The following is a 15,006-nucleotide window of genomic DNA, read 5'->3' on the forward strand; positions in this document are numbered from 1 at the left end:
CCTATTCAATAACAATGTCTTTAATTCTAGCAAGGCCTGGCATTAAAGGTAAGATACCTGAAGAAGCACAGCACATTTTTCCTCTTTCAGTTATGATATCTAGAATGAGTGCTACTCTTTAGCAGCAATGGCTCCCTCAGCCCCCACTGGGATTGCCTGCTATGCCCTAGGCATAAACATCCTTGTATGCTTATTATTATAACAGTGTTCCTTTAGGTAGGTCCCATGATTGTTATTTTAGCTGAAGAAAGGAAGAAATTATAAATGCTACTACAGAAAGAGCCAGGCCTCACCCTCGAGCACCCACATGCCTTCCTTTCCTTCTCTAGACCTTGATGGCGATTCCTCTTCATGAGCATGGCTCCTGTCCTTGGCTCAGACTGCTGGCCTGGGAAAAGACTGCTATAAAACAATGACAAAGGGCCTCTCCCATGTGACTCATAAATGAAGAATATTGGTACTCACCATGGAAACCCACAAATCATAACCCAAGCAGAAAATTTAACGGATGAGATGAAGGCATCAAATGTAAACAGATTAGAATCTTTGAACTTATGGCCAAGATAACAGGCCCCCCATTACTGCTTCCCCTTGATATATGTTAAAATATTGGCTTGGATACAAGACTGGATATAATCTCAAAATTGTTGTTGTTTAGGTCTTTTTCTTTGAGTTGGTCTTGGCTAAAAATATTGAGGGTTTTGCAGTCTGAGAGCGACTTGGGTGGCTAGAAAATCCTGTAAGTCTACGAAGAAAGGTCTTCTGGTTAGCTGTATTCTTAGCTTACACTTGCCAGTTACTGTGGCTTCCATAGCTCTATAGACCTATTAGACCCATGACAATGTGCCTGACATTTTTGTTCATGCCATAGCATGTTTAACACTTTTGTATTTAATATTGAGTTCCCATGGAAAGGCCAATCAGGGCATTTGTTAGCTTTTTAAGTTCTAAAAGGAATGGTCAACTCATAGACAAAAGGAAGACATTTCCACAGGGATCCCCAGCAATAGTGCCCCTGTCCAAGGTCACCAGAGATGGACCAGATAGGGATAGGCAGGGCACTTATCCAGAGGGCTGCCTCATTATGGCTGACCTTTGTGCTTAGACTGAATAAGATAAATTGAACAAATATTAGCTTTGACTCAAAAATTTTGGGACTTGAGAAAATGAGAATCTGAGCTACTACCCTCATGAAGTCAGATGACATATGTCCTGTAGAGCGCCAAGAAAGATGTAAATTCCAGTCTCAAGAAGCTGGTATGGGAGCAATTTCCTTTTCAGAGGGCTAGTTACTGTTGCCCGGGAGACAGCTGATTGAGTCAAGAGCCAACTGGAATAACATTTGGAGTCTTTGACCACCATCAATTCATTATTTAAATCCTAAACCTTTCTAAGACATTACCATGGGCTAGAGACATTGTACTGAGCACTGGTGCTATTCTAAGAAGGAAAATAGACATGCAGTTTGCACATCTGGTGGAGGAGGAATCATCAATAAATAATCACACAAGTGACTACGATTATGAAGGAAAAGGAAAGGATGTTGTATTATTATCATTTTGTCATTTTATAATAGTTATAATAACTAGTAATTAATTACAACAGTTTAATGACTGCATTTCTATAAGGAGGTTAAAGAGTGACTTTCCTAAAAAAAAGGAAAGTCTAACGTGAGTAAGAAAGCATTCTAAACAAAAAGAATTCTAACAAAAAGTGAACATTCTGAGTGTGTGTGTGTGTGTGTGTGTGTGGTGTGGTGTGCAAATGAGGCCTCAGATTTCCGAGCGCACCGTGCGGAGTTGTAGGAAAGCAATGCCGCATATCTGCAGAGGGAGCAGCTGAGACCCTACCCTGCTGTGTGTGTGTTCTTCATCCCGTGATGCAAGGGGAGCTGGTATGCTGGCATATGTGCCCTGAACATTAGTCTGGCTAGTGGGAGATTCATATAGTGGGAAAGGGTGTGAGAATACAGACCTATCTGTCTCTAGAAAAACAATGGTGGTTTGATCTAGAAAGAAGACAGGAGAAAGGGTGAATCTGTGAAATATTTTGGAAGGAGAACTGGAGGACATCTTCCGACAGCCTTCTGAATATTTATGTTTGTGCCATGGACCTGAGCTGCTCTCAGTCTGCTCAGAGAAGCTTGTTGCAGTGGTTGCTGTCATACATGGTCAAAGTGCTGAGAATAAAGTACCGAGTGTTCCCTTCTAAAGGAGACCTCCGCATCAACCCAGACCCCTTAACAAGGCTCAGGGAACATGGGGGGAGAGGAGGAAGGAAGACTATAGGAGCTGAAAGATGAGGAGAAGTCCTGTGATATGCCGTCTTCTAGATATGGCATGGCTCTCGTAGTCAGGAACTCATAGCAGCCGTGGTATAGAGCGGTGGATACCACACACACACACACACACACACACACACACACACACACGAGGGAAAGAGGAGCACACACACATACACACGCACATGAGGGAGAGAGGGACACATGGGGCGGTGGGGAGAGAGGGGGGGAAAAGAACGGATTAAGTCAGAGGGGATTATATTATGGAAATCTTGGAGAAATTAGAAGGGAGGATGGATGGGCTAACATTTCTTGTATTCTCAAAGAACAATTGTTAAGAACAAAGTTTCCAGTGGTAAGTATTTCAACATTAAATCAGGAAACAGAACCATAGTTGCCTACAATTACTTTAAGAGACTCAGAAAAGAATTGGGAGAGACAATAATTAGAATTTTAGCCAAACTTGTCCTGTGCCACCAGTCCTAAGTGTGGTGCCATGGGGTGTGAAGGGCTGCACTGCTGTTGGAAGCTGAGAACACCACTGGAGGTGGTGGCTTTGGGACACCTCATCATTCTGGGATTCGGAGCAAGCATAAAGAGCAATATAGAGCAAGTGATTGATCCTTGAAGATCCAAACTTTGACAACAAAATTTATCCAACATTCCCCAATATTTCAAGTTTTTTCTTACTATCTTAGGATAACTTTCCAGGTGTTTTGAGAGTGAGCATGTTGTTTGAGATAAGTATCATGAGTTTTTAAAATATTGCATTCTTACATGAGGATAATGTATTTCATCATCCATGCCCCTTCATCCTCCACTATGTTGGTTGTGTGCCTCCCCCAGGTCTCTGTCTGTCTGTGTCTGTGTGTAGACTAGAGTCCTTTAGGCATCGCCCATTTATTCCTGCCTTTATTTTTGACACAGGATCTCTCGGTTCCCTGGAACTCGCTAAGTCATGCTGGCTGGGCTGAGCTTCAGGGACCTACCGGTCTGCCTTCCCTTGCTGGGATAACAAGCAAGAGCCACTACACTGACTTTTGAGTGGATTCTGGAACTTGACTTCAGGCTCTCGTACTGTGCGGCAGGGATTTTATTAAGAAGTCCTGACCCTCCTCTTGCTTCAGAGATAAGGTTAATGCTCTTATCTGATAGCACTTAGGCAAAGTTGCATACAGACCTTGTTCTAAGACCACCTATTCCCCTAGTGGTTCAGAAATAGCTGTATGAAGGCCTTCCCTGTTCTCTTTAGCTCTGAATCCAGATTCCTTGTCCTCTCTCTGTTTCCTGTCAGCTCTTGTGTGTCCCATCCTCTGTTCTCCTAATGTTCCATGTATTGGCCAGGGGCAGCTTTAGGTAACCCTGAATCAAATGCCTTCATTGGTGGACAGCAGCAAGTGCATGTGATGCAGGACTGTCTAACGCTCTTCCCAGGCCTGTGTCTGCTGTCCTGGCTGCAGACATGCACAGCACCTGGCTGTCTTCTCACAGTCAGGGAGGAATGTGCTGTCATTGCCAGAGCAGTTAAGTGTCCAGGCCTTGAGGGTCAGCTAAGCCCAGTTTTCTTATCTGTTTTATTATTTTCTCTTTCCCCCTGTGTCTGCCATTTTCAGTCACAGGCATCAAATGCTCCATAAACAAAGGATTTATGCACTATACACATACTCCAAAAAAGAGAGAAAGAATTTAGAGCTTCCCAAATCCCTGTATTGCTCAATCAATGTATTAGTCCTGGTGCAGTTTGCTTTGAGCAAAGTCTGACTTTGAGGTAAAATACAGTGTTTTAAATATTACTCGTTACAAAGCAGGTGTCTGGAAACAGTCTCCTTCCCTTCTTCCCCTAGAAGAGAATTAAGTTTTATGTAAGAATCTAGGGCAGGGCAGGAGTGAGAAAGGAAACAGACGTATCCCATGACTTGAAAGATGTATGGAGGAAAGAGTTGTCAGGTGATTAATGAAGACGACACACCTCTGGGTTGAATTCTGCTCTGCCCAAATTCATATATAGAAGTTTTTCATTTCTAATGTCACTAAGTGTGACCTTATTTGGGAACAAGACTACTGAAGATACGGTGAGTTGAGATGAGTCTATGCTGGGGCAGAGTGGACCCTCATTCAACGAGACTAGTGTCCTCACGGAAACAAGGAATTCAGATGAAACAGCTTGTGGGTGGGTAGCATGTAAGGTGAAAGCTGGCCTCTATAGAGGCCAAGAAGTGTCAAGATTCCAGCTACTCAGGCTCTCCCTTACCATTTTTAGGAAGAAGTATGTTGTTCAATCTTTATCTTGGACTCTTAGCTCCCAGAACTGGAGGTTAATATGTTTCTTTGGTTAACACCATCCAGTTTTTAAGGACATTGTTACAAAGCCTTTTCCCGTTAATCAAAGGGCCCACAGAGCTCAGTTGTACATACTCAACAACAGAGACACATTCTGGAAAGTACATTGTTGGGCAATTTTTGCCAATGTGCAAATATCATTGTGTGTTATTATAAAAGATGACTACAGTATCACCGAGTGATATTTTATAAGCTCACTGCCATATCTGTACTCCATCATCGATGTAAAGATTAATGCAGTGTAAAACTGTCTTTCTGGATGCTGTGGAAGTGAAGCAGGTCTCTTGGCGGATGTGACACTCAACAAAGAAATGAAATATAGTTCAGCATTAGTCTCACAATAACAAAGCACAGCATTTTCTGGACCAAATGGCATTTTAAAATGTGGTTAATTGTTACTTTGTAATCCGTGCCAGCATGCCTGGTCACCTTGTTTCTAATTCATAGTATATTAAAGCTTGAGCTAAAGAAGGCCGAACAGATTGACTACTGCTGGCTCTGAGGGCAGCCGAGCCAGGACAAATGGAGACCACAGAGTAAGGACATAGGAGAGGGTGCAGGGAGAAGAGATGAAGGAGCATGGACAAACTCACATCACTATGAGACTGATGAGCAAAGGGACCAGTGTACTCTTCTAGATTTCTTTCATGAAGTTAGCCCAAGTGGCTGGTATAGGCCATGAACCAATCCTTTGTGTATACAGGGATGGTTCTGAGCTATCAATGATGAGGTAAATACCTGTCTTAGTCCATTTCCTTTTGCTATAACAAAATACTCAAGACAGGGTAATTTATAAAGGAAAGATGATGATCTATCTCAGGGTTTAGATGTTGGCAGCCCAGGATTGGGCAGCTCTGTCTGGCAAAGGCATTGTGTTGTATCTGTTCATGGCAGGAAACAGGAGGGCAAGTGGATGTGTGCAAAGACAAACGCTGCAAAACCAAAGGGGCAGCCACACTCTTTCATGGTAGCTAACAGTCCCATGAGACTCTCATTAGTTCATCCTAATGTTCTAGTCATGTTCCAGAGGTTTCATGACCTGTCAATGGCTTTATGCAGAGGGATAAATTCCAACATTGGTTCTACAGCATTCCCATAAGAGCACTGCAGAGATGATGTCTGGAGAGGTCATAACAACATACTATGTCCAGAAATGGCCACTGAGTTCCTTAAGCATATATGTAATGGTACTTCCGATTAAAATTAAGCATCTACTCTTGCTTTTGTTGTCCTTTTTGCTTTTTTAAAAAGACAGACAAAGCAGATTCTCTATCTTGTGAAGCCAAGCTACACAGCCCTCTCTTGCCCTTAAAAAATTATTCCTGTGCATGTGTGTTTTATGTTGTTTGCATGAATTTATGTGCACAGTGTGCATCCAGGGAATGTACGGGCTAGAAGAGGCCAGTGGAGATACCCTGAAAATGGATGGTTATGAGCTACCACATGTGTACTGGGAGCTGAACCCAGGTCTTGCTGAGTCCCCAGCCACCGCTCCAGCTTATCTCTTGCACCATCACGAGTGTTCTTGTCTGGATGTGTCACAGCTCTAACTGTGGGATACAGCTTGTGTGGTCATTTCTCCTGCCATGCACCCCATGTGCCTCCCTCCCACTCTGCACTGTTTTTGCTTGAAGTACGACCCCAGACAGTGACATGAGTCTCTGTTCTCCAGGGAAAGCTAGTTTTCAAATATTTCCTTCCTAAATGGTCAAAATAAAAATAAGTGTTTGTACCCAGTGAGGATGTAAACCCGAGGGTGACATGAACTGCTTCAGCCCAAGGTTTTGCTGTTACGTGTTTGCGCTTTTTCCTCCATTGTGAGTTGGTCCTTGTCCTTCTGCTACTGAGACTCAATGAAATGGATTTAATTTTCTTTTTGCATGAATATTTTCTGGTGGGAGAGTAGCTTGATATGTCCTCTCTTGACAAATTCCGGTAATTTTGACTAGCATTTTTTTTCCTCGCTCGTGGCCAAAGACAATTCTACATGGTATTTCAAATAATGTAATTTCCAGGTTTTCCCCTTAAAAGGATGCTGGTAGGCATGAAGATTTGGAAAGGTTAGAAGGGAAAAGTGGAGCTAAAAGCAGGGTTCTGTTCTGACTTTGCATGTCCATTCTCTTTGTTGTTGATGCGATAATTTCCTGAACAGTTGGTGCCTGCAGGGACATCTCCTGACCTTTCCCTCTCAAAGGTCCACTTTTGATGCTCATGAAAATAATTCTGGTTTGTGTCCAAGCATTCTGAAGCCTAATACTCTTCTTCTCATGGCCACATCATGTTGCTTTAATTTCCCAGGTAATTGGAGGCAAAAAATTTTGGCTACCGTGGGGGGATGCCCGTAATGATTTGCCTACTACACTAAATGCATTCTGCTTTGTGGCTGTAAACCCCACAGCTTCTCAGGAGGGAGCTGTTATGGCCCCTGTTTGGAGGTTAGAAGGCTGAGGTCCATAAACACTTTATGACATATCAAAGGTGCTATAGGTAGATGAGCAAGTCACAGTTTGAATCCTGAACTGCTTCCTAAAGTGCATTCCTGTGTCATCGTATCCACCTGGATGCTGTGCACAAAACAGAAGCTGAAGTCTGAGTCTGGTGCACAGTGCGTTGGAAAGAGTGAGGATGATGGGAACCATGGTCTCTGGAGTCAAAGAAAAACACAGCCCTTCTCAACTGTCGAAGGTTTGAAAAATAATTTTATGAGATGCCCTAGTATAAAAACTAGAACTCACACACAAAACACACATCCTGGAAGATCAGAAATACTAAAGTCTATGCCAAAGAATGAATGTGCTACTCTAATGAAGAGGCAAGGACACAGGGGGCGCCACAAGGACACAGGGGGCTCCACAAGAATACAGGAACCTCCACAAGGACACAGGGGCTCCACAAGGACACAGGGGACTCCACAAGGACAGAGGGGACTCTACAAGGACACAGGGGACTCTACAAGGACACAGGGGACTCCATGAGGGCACAGGGGACTCCACAAGGACACGGGGGTTTGCAGAATGGAGAGCTTGTTTATTCTCTGAATATAATTTAAACCTTGTTCTCTGGATCAAGGAAGAAATAAGCATGGATCTGGCCAGGGCTTTTCTCCTTTGACTGGGACACTACACAAAGAAGGAAAGGGACTGGAGGTAGAGGACTTTCTTTCCACACAGAAGGCTCAGTGCCATGCTAGCAGCAGCCTTGCTCAGTGGAGGAAACACTGCAGAGACCAACCTGGAAGGAAATCCTGTTGCTCTCATGATAAGCTGTTTGTCTTTGGCCAAGTCATTGAGTATGCTTGGGCTTTTGATTTCTTTACTTTGTGAGGATACATGAATGTGTGCACGTGTGTGTGCACATATGTGCGTGTGGAGGCCAGAGGGTATGTTCTGGGTTATTCCCTAGGTCCTTTTCATCATTTTACTGAGACAGCGTCTCTCACTGGCTTGAAACCTGTCAGATTAGGCTTGCCAGCCAGCAGGTCCCAGAACTTATCTCCAATTCTCCAGCACTGGGAATCACAAGTGCATCCACACCTGGCTTTTTATGGGTTCTAGAGACTGGATTTAGGTCCTCATGGTTGCGTGGTGGGCATTGTATGATTGTGTTATCTACCCAAGCCTCTCTCTGAGCTTTGATTTCTTTATCTATAAAATGATATTAAATAATATAGAGAAATGTTTTACATGGTTGATGTGCCTCTTATTTAGCCTTTTGGAGTATGTGACCTATGTCTGAATGGACTGTGGTTTGCATGAGCTTGGGAGAGAGAGTAGAATGAAATGGGATGAAACCCACTCTGTTTGCCTGTGTGTCAGGTTCAAGGACCAGTTCTGAAGTAAGACCTGAGCTCTCAGGCTGTGTGAAAATTCTGTCTCAGAATCTTTCAGCCAACTGGGCAATCATTTGGTCAGCCAATACCACTGGTCTTTTCTTCGTGTGTGTGTGCGTGTGTGTGTGTGTAGGTGCTGGTTCATATGTATACATGTGGAAACCAGAAGTCTATGTCAAATAGCTTTCTCCTTCACTTTCTACCATATTTTTTAAGATTTGATGGTCTCTCTGAGCCTGGAGCTCATTAATTCAGCTAGCTGACTGCCCAGCAAGTACACAGGATTCCTGTCACATTCCTGGTGCTGAGCTCCAAGCTGCATGCTATGCTTAGCTTTAGTTGTGGGTTCTGGGACACTGGACTCCCATTCAATGGAATTGCTAATACACCAAGTATTTTACTGGGTCATCTCACAAGCTGCACACCTCTGTTTCTTACCTTAACTATCCACAAGAGCTCAAAGTTTTTATTCTGTGAATGTTAGCTAGAATCCCAAACAGGAGCTGTGTAGGTGACCACCTTCTTATGCTTCCCTCAATTCATCCATCATCCCTGCCTTTACCTGGGGTTGGAAGCTCAAGGATGGGAAGTCATGTGACAGAATCTAGCATTCTTTGTCTCTTTGTCTTCAGTTCCTTCCAGAGTCAGTGCAGCTGAGCTTTGTGTGTCTTTCTTCTTTGTGTGTCTTTCTTCTTTGTGTGTCTTTCTTCTTTGTGTGTCTTTCTTCTTTGTGTGTCTTTCTTCTTTGTGTGTCTTTCTTCTTCATCCACACTGTTGTCCTGCCAACCATGTCTTGACCTTAATATGCTAGGAGAGATGAAGGAATTTGAGGGGGATGCTCTCCAAAGATAATAGCCTGACTCAAAAATTGATTATTATCTAGCTGTTAAAATGACTTTTGTATGCCAGAAATCCAAATGTTGGCTCCTTGAGAGACAGCAAAGAAATGACTGAGACCACAGAGTCCTAGAGACAGATGGCTGGGTTCAGGGTGACTCCACCATTCTCACGGGATTTCACATGGGCAAAGCCTCCCTGTGTCTTGATTCCTTCCTCTGTGAAATGGGGCTGAATATTTAGATACCTAGAGATTGCGGGGAAAATGGATGGATTCTTATATGAAGACTCTCTCGTGTCTCACTAACCTGTATTTGTCATGTATCGGTGGTGTTTTTGTGTTCTTGGTCTTTAGTATTGTCTGAAGACAGTCTCATGTCTCATTAGCCTTCTGTATTTGTTATATGTAGGTGACTTTTTCATGTTCTCTGTCTTCAGTATTGTCATCATTCTCCCTTGGCTGTGCACCTCAGAAATTCTAAATTCCTTGCTCTACCAAGCATCTGCCAAGCATAGGTTCTCCAGAGAAAATAATAATTTGCTATCTATCTATCTATCTATCTATCTATCTATCTATCTATCTATCATCTATCTATCATATCTATCTATCTATCCATCTATCAACAAAAGTAAAAACAATGTAAACTAGCAAAATGCCTTCAACAAAAGGTGCCAGGGAAGTGGATATTCATATGCTCATGTGTAGAAGTTTAGATATTTTTTCCTCTTCCTGTACAGAGTGGATCAAAGACTTCCATGTAAGATGGAAGACTTTGAAATTCCCTGGAGCAAAGCAGAGAAAATACTTCCAGGTATAGACACAGGCAAAAGACTTCAGTAGCTAAGTAACAAGCATGACAAATGGGATTGCTTCCAATTGGAAAGCTTCTGTGCAACACAGGACACAGAATAAAAAGAGAGCCTGAAGGATGGGGGAGACCCTCTACCTTCTCTCCATCCGGCAAGGCATAACATATAGAATGTGGAATTCACTAAAATAAAAATAAATACCAAACTCAAATAATCTATAAATTAGCAAATTAATTGGACAGTTCTCAAAAGAAGTGTCACCAATATAACTGCCCAAATATGAGTTGAACAAGGAAGACACCATTGTACATGCCAAAGTGGATGGGACAAATCCCATGAGGCCTCATCCTTACACCAAGAGCTACAGGTAACTGAGAAAAGTTAGGGAGAGATGGTCTTCCCCAGGGAAGAGCACACCAATTGGTTGTCCAGTGCCAAACAGTCAGCCCTGAAACATACACATACAGGTAGCATCATATTGATTGAACATATTATATTTAGGAATATATATGTATGCAATAACAATTAGTGGAAAAAGGAGGCTATGAATTGAAGGAGAGGGGAGGGGTACATGGGAAGGTTTAAAGTAAAGTAAGGGAAAGAAAATGCTGTAATTATATTATAATCTAGAAAAAGCAAATGACCAGTAAATGTATGAATAATGTTCAGTGTCCATAGCCAACAGGGAATAAATCAAAACTATACTGAGATCCCATCTGACTCCAGTCAGAATCACTATCAAGAAAAACACAGCAAATGCAGGTGGGGATGCTGGACAAGCCAACCCTTCCTCCCTGTTGGTGGGAATGAGCACTGGTACAGCCCCTCTGCAAATCAATATGGAGGTTGCTCATGTAACTAAGCATGGAGTTAAACTCGATCCCATCCTCCCAGTGCAGACATAGCACAAAGGAATCAAGGTCAGCATGCCACAGGGATGCCTGCACAGCCACGGTCCTTGCAGCATTACCCCAAATACCTTAGTTATGGAATTTGCCTGCATATCCAACTGTTGAATGGGTGAAGGAAACGGGATACATATACAGAGTGAAGTTTTATTTGGCCACAAAGAAGAACAAAAGTTGTCATTTGTTGGGCGATGGATGAAACTGGAGACTCAGAAAGACAATTGTTACATGTTTTCTCTAGAGTTCAAAAATATACACAAGTAGAAGATGAAGGGGACCAGTGGGAGTTGGGGAGGCGGGGACAAGAGAGGATAATGGATATGAATGTAAGCAAAATGCCTGACAAACACACATAAAATGTCATAATTTTATATAATGAGTAATGATAATAAAACATTTAAAAACACAGTCCCAAATTACTGTATTCTATTGGATGAAGTTTGTTTCCTTCTGAATATGAGCTATAAATTCTTATGTCATTGCACACACGTGTATATATAACACATGCATAAATATACATAATTCAATATAATATATGAATATATGTAATTCAAATAATTAACTGGAGAGATGGAGGTCAATGACAGTCAGGTTTATTGGGTGGAGAACTAAGATAAGCAAGTGGGTGATAAAGAATGATGTACTTGACAATAGATCATAGTTAGGGACATCAGAATGAATGCATGCACAGGCTAATACAGGTACAGGGGGTTACATAAATAGATATTTATAGATATGTGCATATGTTTATGTTCTTACACGTGGAAATATTCTTATTCTGTCATCAGAGCTATATGAAAAGTAACCACAGCTCCCTTACACACAAATTTTGGTGTCTAATACTTTTCTTCTATAAAATGAACCAGGCCTTTAAAGAGATGGATGGTCCTTGGGCCAGGACAGGAAATATATAATATAAGCCTAGAGATAATATTACATTACCAAGAAATAAACAATGCCCTCAAAACATAAAAAGATGGAAGTGCAGCAAAGTAGCAGATAGGGGAATACAATGAAGTAAAGAATTATGTATTTTAACCCAAGGCATAAGACAGTTCGTGTGTCTACACCGATAGGAGTGAAAGATGGAGCAGAGAATGAAGTGAGTTCCAAATGGCTTGTTTGCCACATCTCCACTGAGGAGGTGTAGCATCCATTCCTTATCCTTAGGTGTGGATGATGAGTGTCTACACGTTCATAATAGAGGAACTGGGTGAGGACAATGTGGTTGCTTCTGTTCCATATTGTAAGTATTTTAGTAGATTCAAAACAATTTACTTTAGTGTCTGGAGAGATGGCTCAGCACTTAGGGGCACTTGCTTCTTCAGGGGCCAAGGTTTGATTTGCAGCCCCCACCTGGTAGCTCACAGCTGCCTGTAATTCCAGTTCCATGGTATTTGACACCCTTCCTGGCCTTCCTGAGCACTAGGCACACACAGGGTATACATATATACACACAGAGCACTAGACACACACACAGGGTATACATATATACACACAGAGCACTAGACACACACACAGGGTATACATATATACACACAGACAAAACATTCATCCATAGAAAGTTTTTTAAAATCTATCCTACAAAAAAAAAACCCCAAAAACAGAGGCTGGGGAGACTGTCAGTCAGGGAAGTGCTTGCTGTGTGAACACCAGGGCCTGAGTCTGCTCTCTGAGCCTCTCAGTAGAAAAGATGAGCTGGGCAGCATTAACTGGTAGTCCCAAGCCTGGGGAGCTAGAGACAGGAGATGCCCTGGCCAACCAGCCTAGCCAAATCCACCAACTCCAAGTTGAGTGAGAAACTCTGTCTCAACAAATATAATAGAGAAAAATGAAGGATGACATATGACGCTGAACTCTGACCTCCCCATGCACACCCACACTGGCATGTCAACATGAACATGTGCACACATGTGCACAGCCCTTGCTGGCAGAGAGGACAGGGTAAGCACAGCAGACAGCATTTGAGAAGACAGTCTGTGAGAATCATCAAAGCAGCCTGCTTGGAGCCTCCAGTGTTTTTCTGTGCCATTGCTTCCCATAAAAAGTTTTGGGGGCTCTTCATGTTGTCAGACCTTCCAAATAAGCCATTGATCATTTGTCTTTTCCACAAAGAAATTCAGAACACCCTCTTCGTGTTTGTAACTGAGCATTTTTACACGAACTGACATGATCTTAATTGCATGCACTTTATTTCTACTGAATGACTAAGATAAACCGCATAATGGAACTTCCAAGGTGGTTACCTTGGTGGAAGAATACTAGATGCCTCCAATTAAAGTAATTATGCCCCAACTTCCTTTACAAATGATTGTCAGAAACGCTAGGGCCCTTTCTGTCTTAGGAGGAAAGTGCAGGGTGTCAATGGCTTCTTGAATACTAATGGAGGCTGTTGTTGAAATATGGTTAGTGTCACAGAACAGCACAGGCTCTGTAGTCTCCCTAAGGGCTGCAGTGAGCTGTGAAATTATAAGGTGTGGAACAGTGTTTTTGTTGGGTTAGACAGAGTCTCTTTCTACGCAGTGTATGAGATCTCTCCGGAGCTGAGCTAGACGAGAAATCACTCTTTAAAAGACACCACAAGTGCACTGGTTTCCCCTACATCCACAGCTGCGTGAAAGGAATTATGTGTGCATGCAGTATAGATATGTGACATATGTGTATTGTACATACAGGCACAGATGGCACAGGCATGCACACACTTCTACTTCTTTTCTCATCTTGGCTGCAGCATTCCCTTAACTTCTCCGATTTGCCATCTTCACCCAGCTGCTCTGTTTTCCTTACACACCAGCCTGGGATTTCCTCTTATCTGGCTCTTTTGTGTCTCCTTTGCTGCGTGCATTTGAGGGAACTTAACAGACAGCAAACTAAGAGGTCTAACCTATCTTTTTGTCTAAGAAAACAAAAAATAACGTGTCAAAACCCAGTCACAAAGGTCTGTTTAACAGTTCTTGATGACTTCCTTGAGGGTTAGAAATTTAATATTTCTGAATATTCAGTGCCTGGAAGCTAGCACAAAATGGCTCTCTATGTCTGCCAGAAAGTCACTTCCTGTGATTTTGAGTGTGAATCAGAAATGTGACTCTGGGCAGCCCTGGTTTCTCCTTCATTTTAGTGGGCCCTTTCCGTCATACCTACTCTCATGTTCAATAACCACTCAGTGCTCTTGAGGTAGCACAAAACTGAGCAGAAATAATATAAAAGCAAATGCTCTGTAATGGAATATTAAGTATTCTGTTTAATAATGTAAAAGCTGCCCCAAGATATCCCGAGAGAAACAGGCTTTTCCCTCCTTTAATAAAGTGGTTAGCATTCCTTGGTGAGCTTAGAAATAGGATTTGAGTACCGTAGTGAGGGTCAGAGAGGATGGAGGAGGCCTGACTTTGAGGGTGTCAGTTCTAACTAGACAAGCTAGTGTTTAAGGTCTCTTCCGGGGATAGGGGACAAAACAGACCTGGTGTTGAGTCATTATTACTTTACTAATGTTCGCTATGCATCACTTGGTCAATTTTGGAGCTTTATTTTATCTTACTTTTAATTGGCACATAATTATTGGCCATATCCGTGGTATCAGGTGTGATACATGGATTACATGATGAAATAATGATGACCAACACATTTGTAACCTCAGACTCTCTATCCTATCTTCGTGGGGAGAGACAGACAATCCGGTATTGTTAACTGTCACACACTAGGAGATGAACAGCAGAGTTTAGTCCTTTTATTTCACTAAAAAACGTTATCTTTGTGCTTATTAGCCAACTTTTCCCATGCCTCTCCCCCGCTTTCCATCTGGAAGTTTCTACCGTAGCTTGGTAGCAAGGCAGGGGGCAAGAGAATTGCCACGCTGATACAAACCTAAATCGTAACTGAGAGTTGAGTTTTTAAGGAGGATCCTCAGCCAGCAATGGATGAGACTCGCTGTGTACACACAAAGGGAGCCCCATTGTTCCTGTGGTGATGGGCTGTGAAGGAGGCACTCAACTCCATGCAGTACA

At 42.5% G+C, this 15,006-nt stretch overlaps 1 protein-coding gene across 2 annotated transcripts in view; it reads left to right on the forward strand.

Annotated features, from left to right (window-relative positions):
* Positions 1-15,006, forward strand: part of Shisa9 (shisa family member 9) — a 294,553-nt gene that overhangs the window by 255,329 nt on the left and 24,218 nt on the right. The gene's annotated exons all lie outside the window — the stretch shown is intronic.

This window comes from Arvicola amphibius, chromosome 4 (genome assembly GCF_903992535.2).
Source record: "Arvicola amphibius chromosome 4, mArvAmp1.2, whole genome shotgun sequence".
In the NCBI taxonomy this organism is placed as follows: Eukaryota; Metazoa; Chordata; class Mammalia; order Rodentia; family Cricetidae; genus Arvicola; species Arvicola amphibius.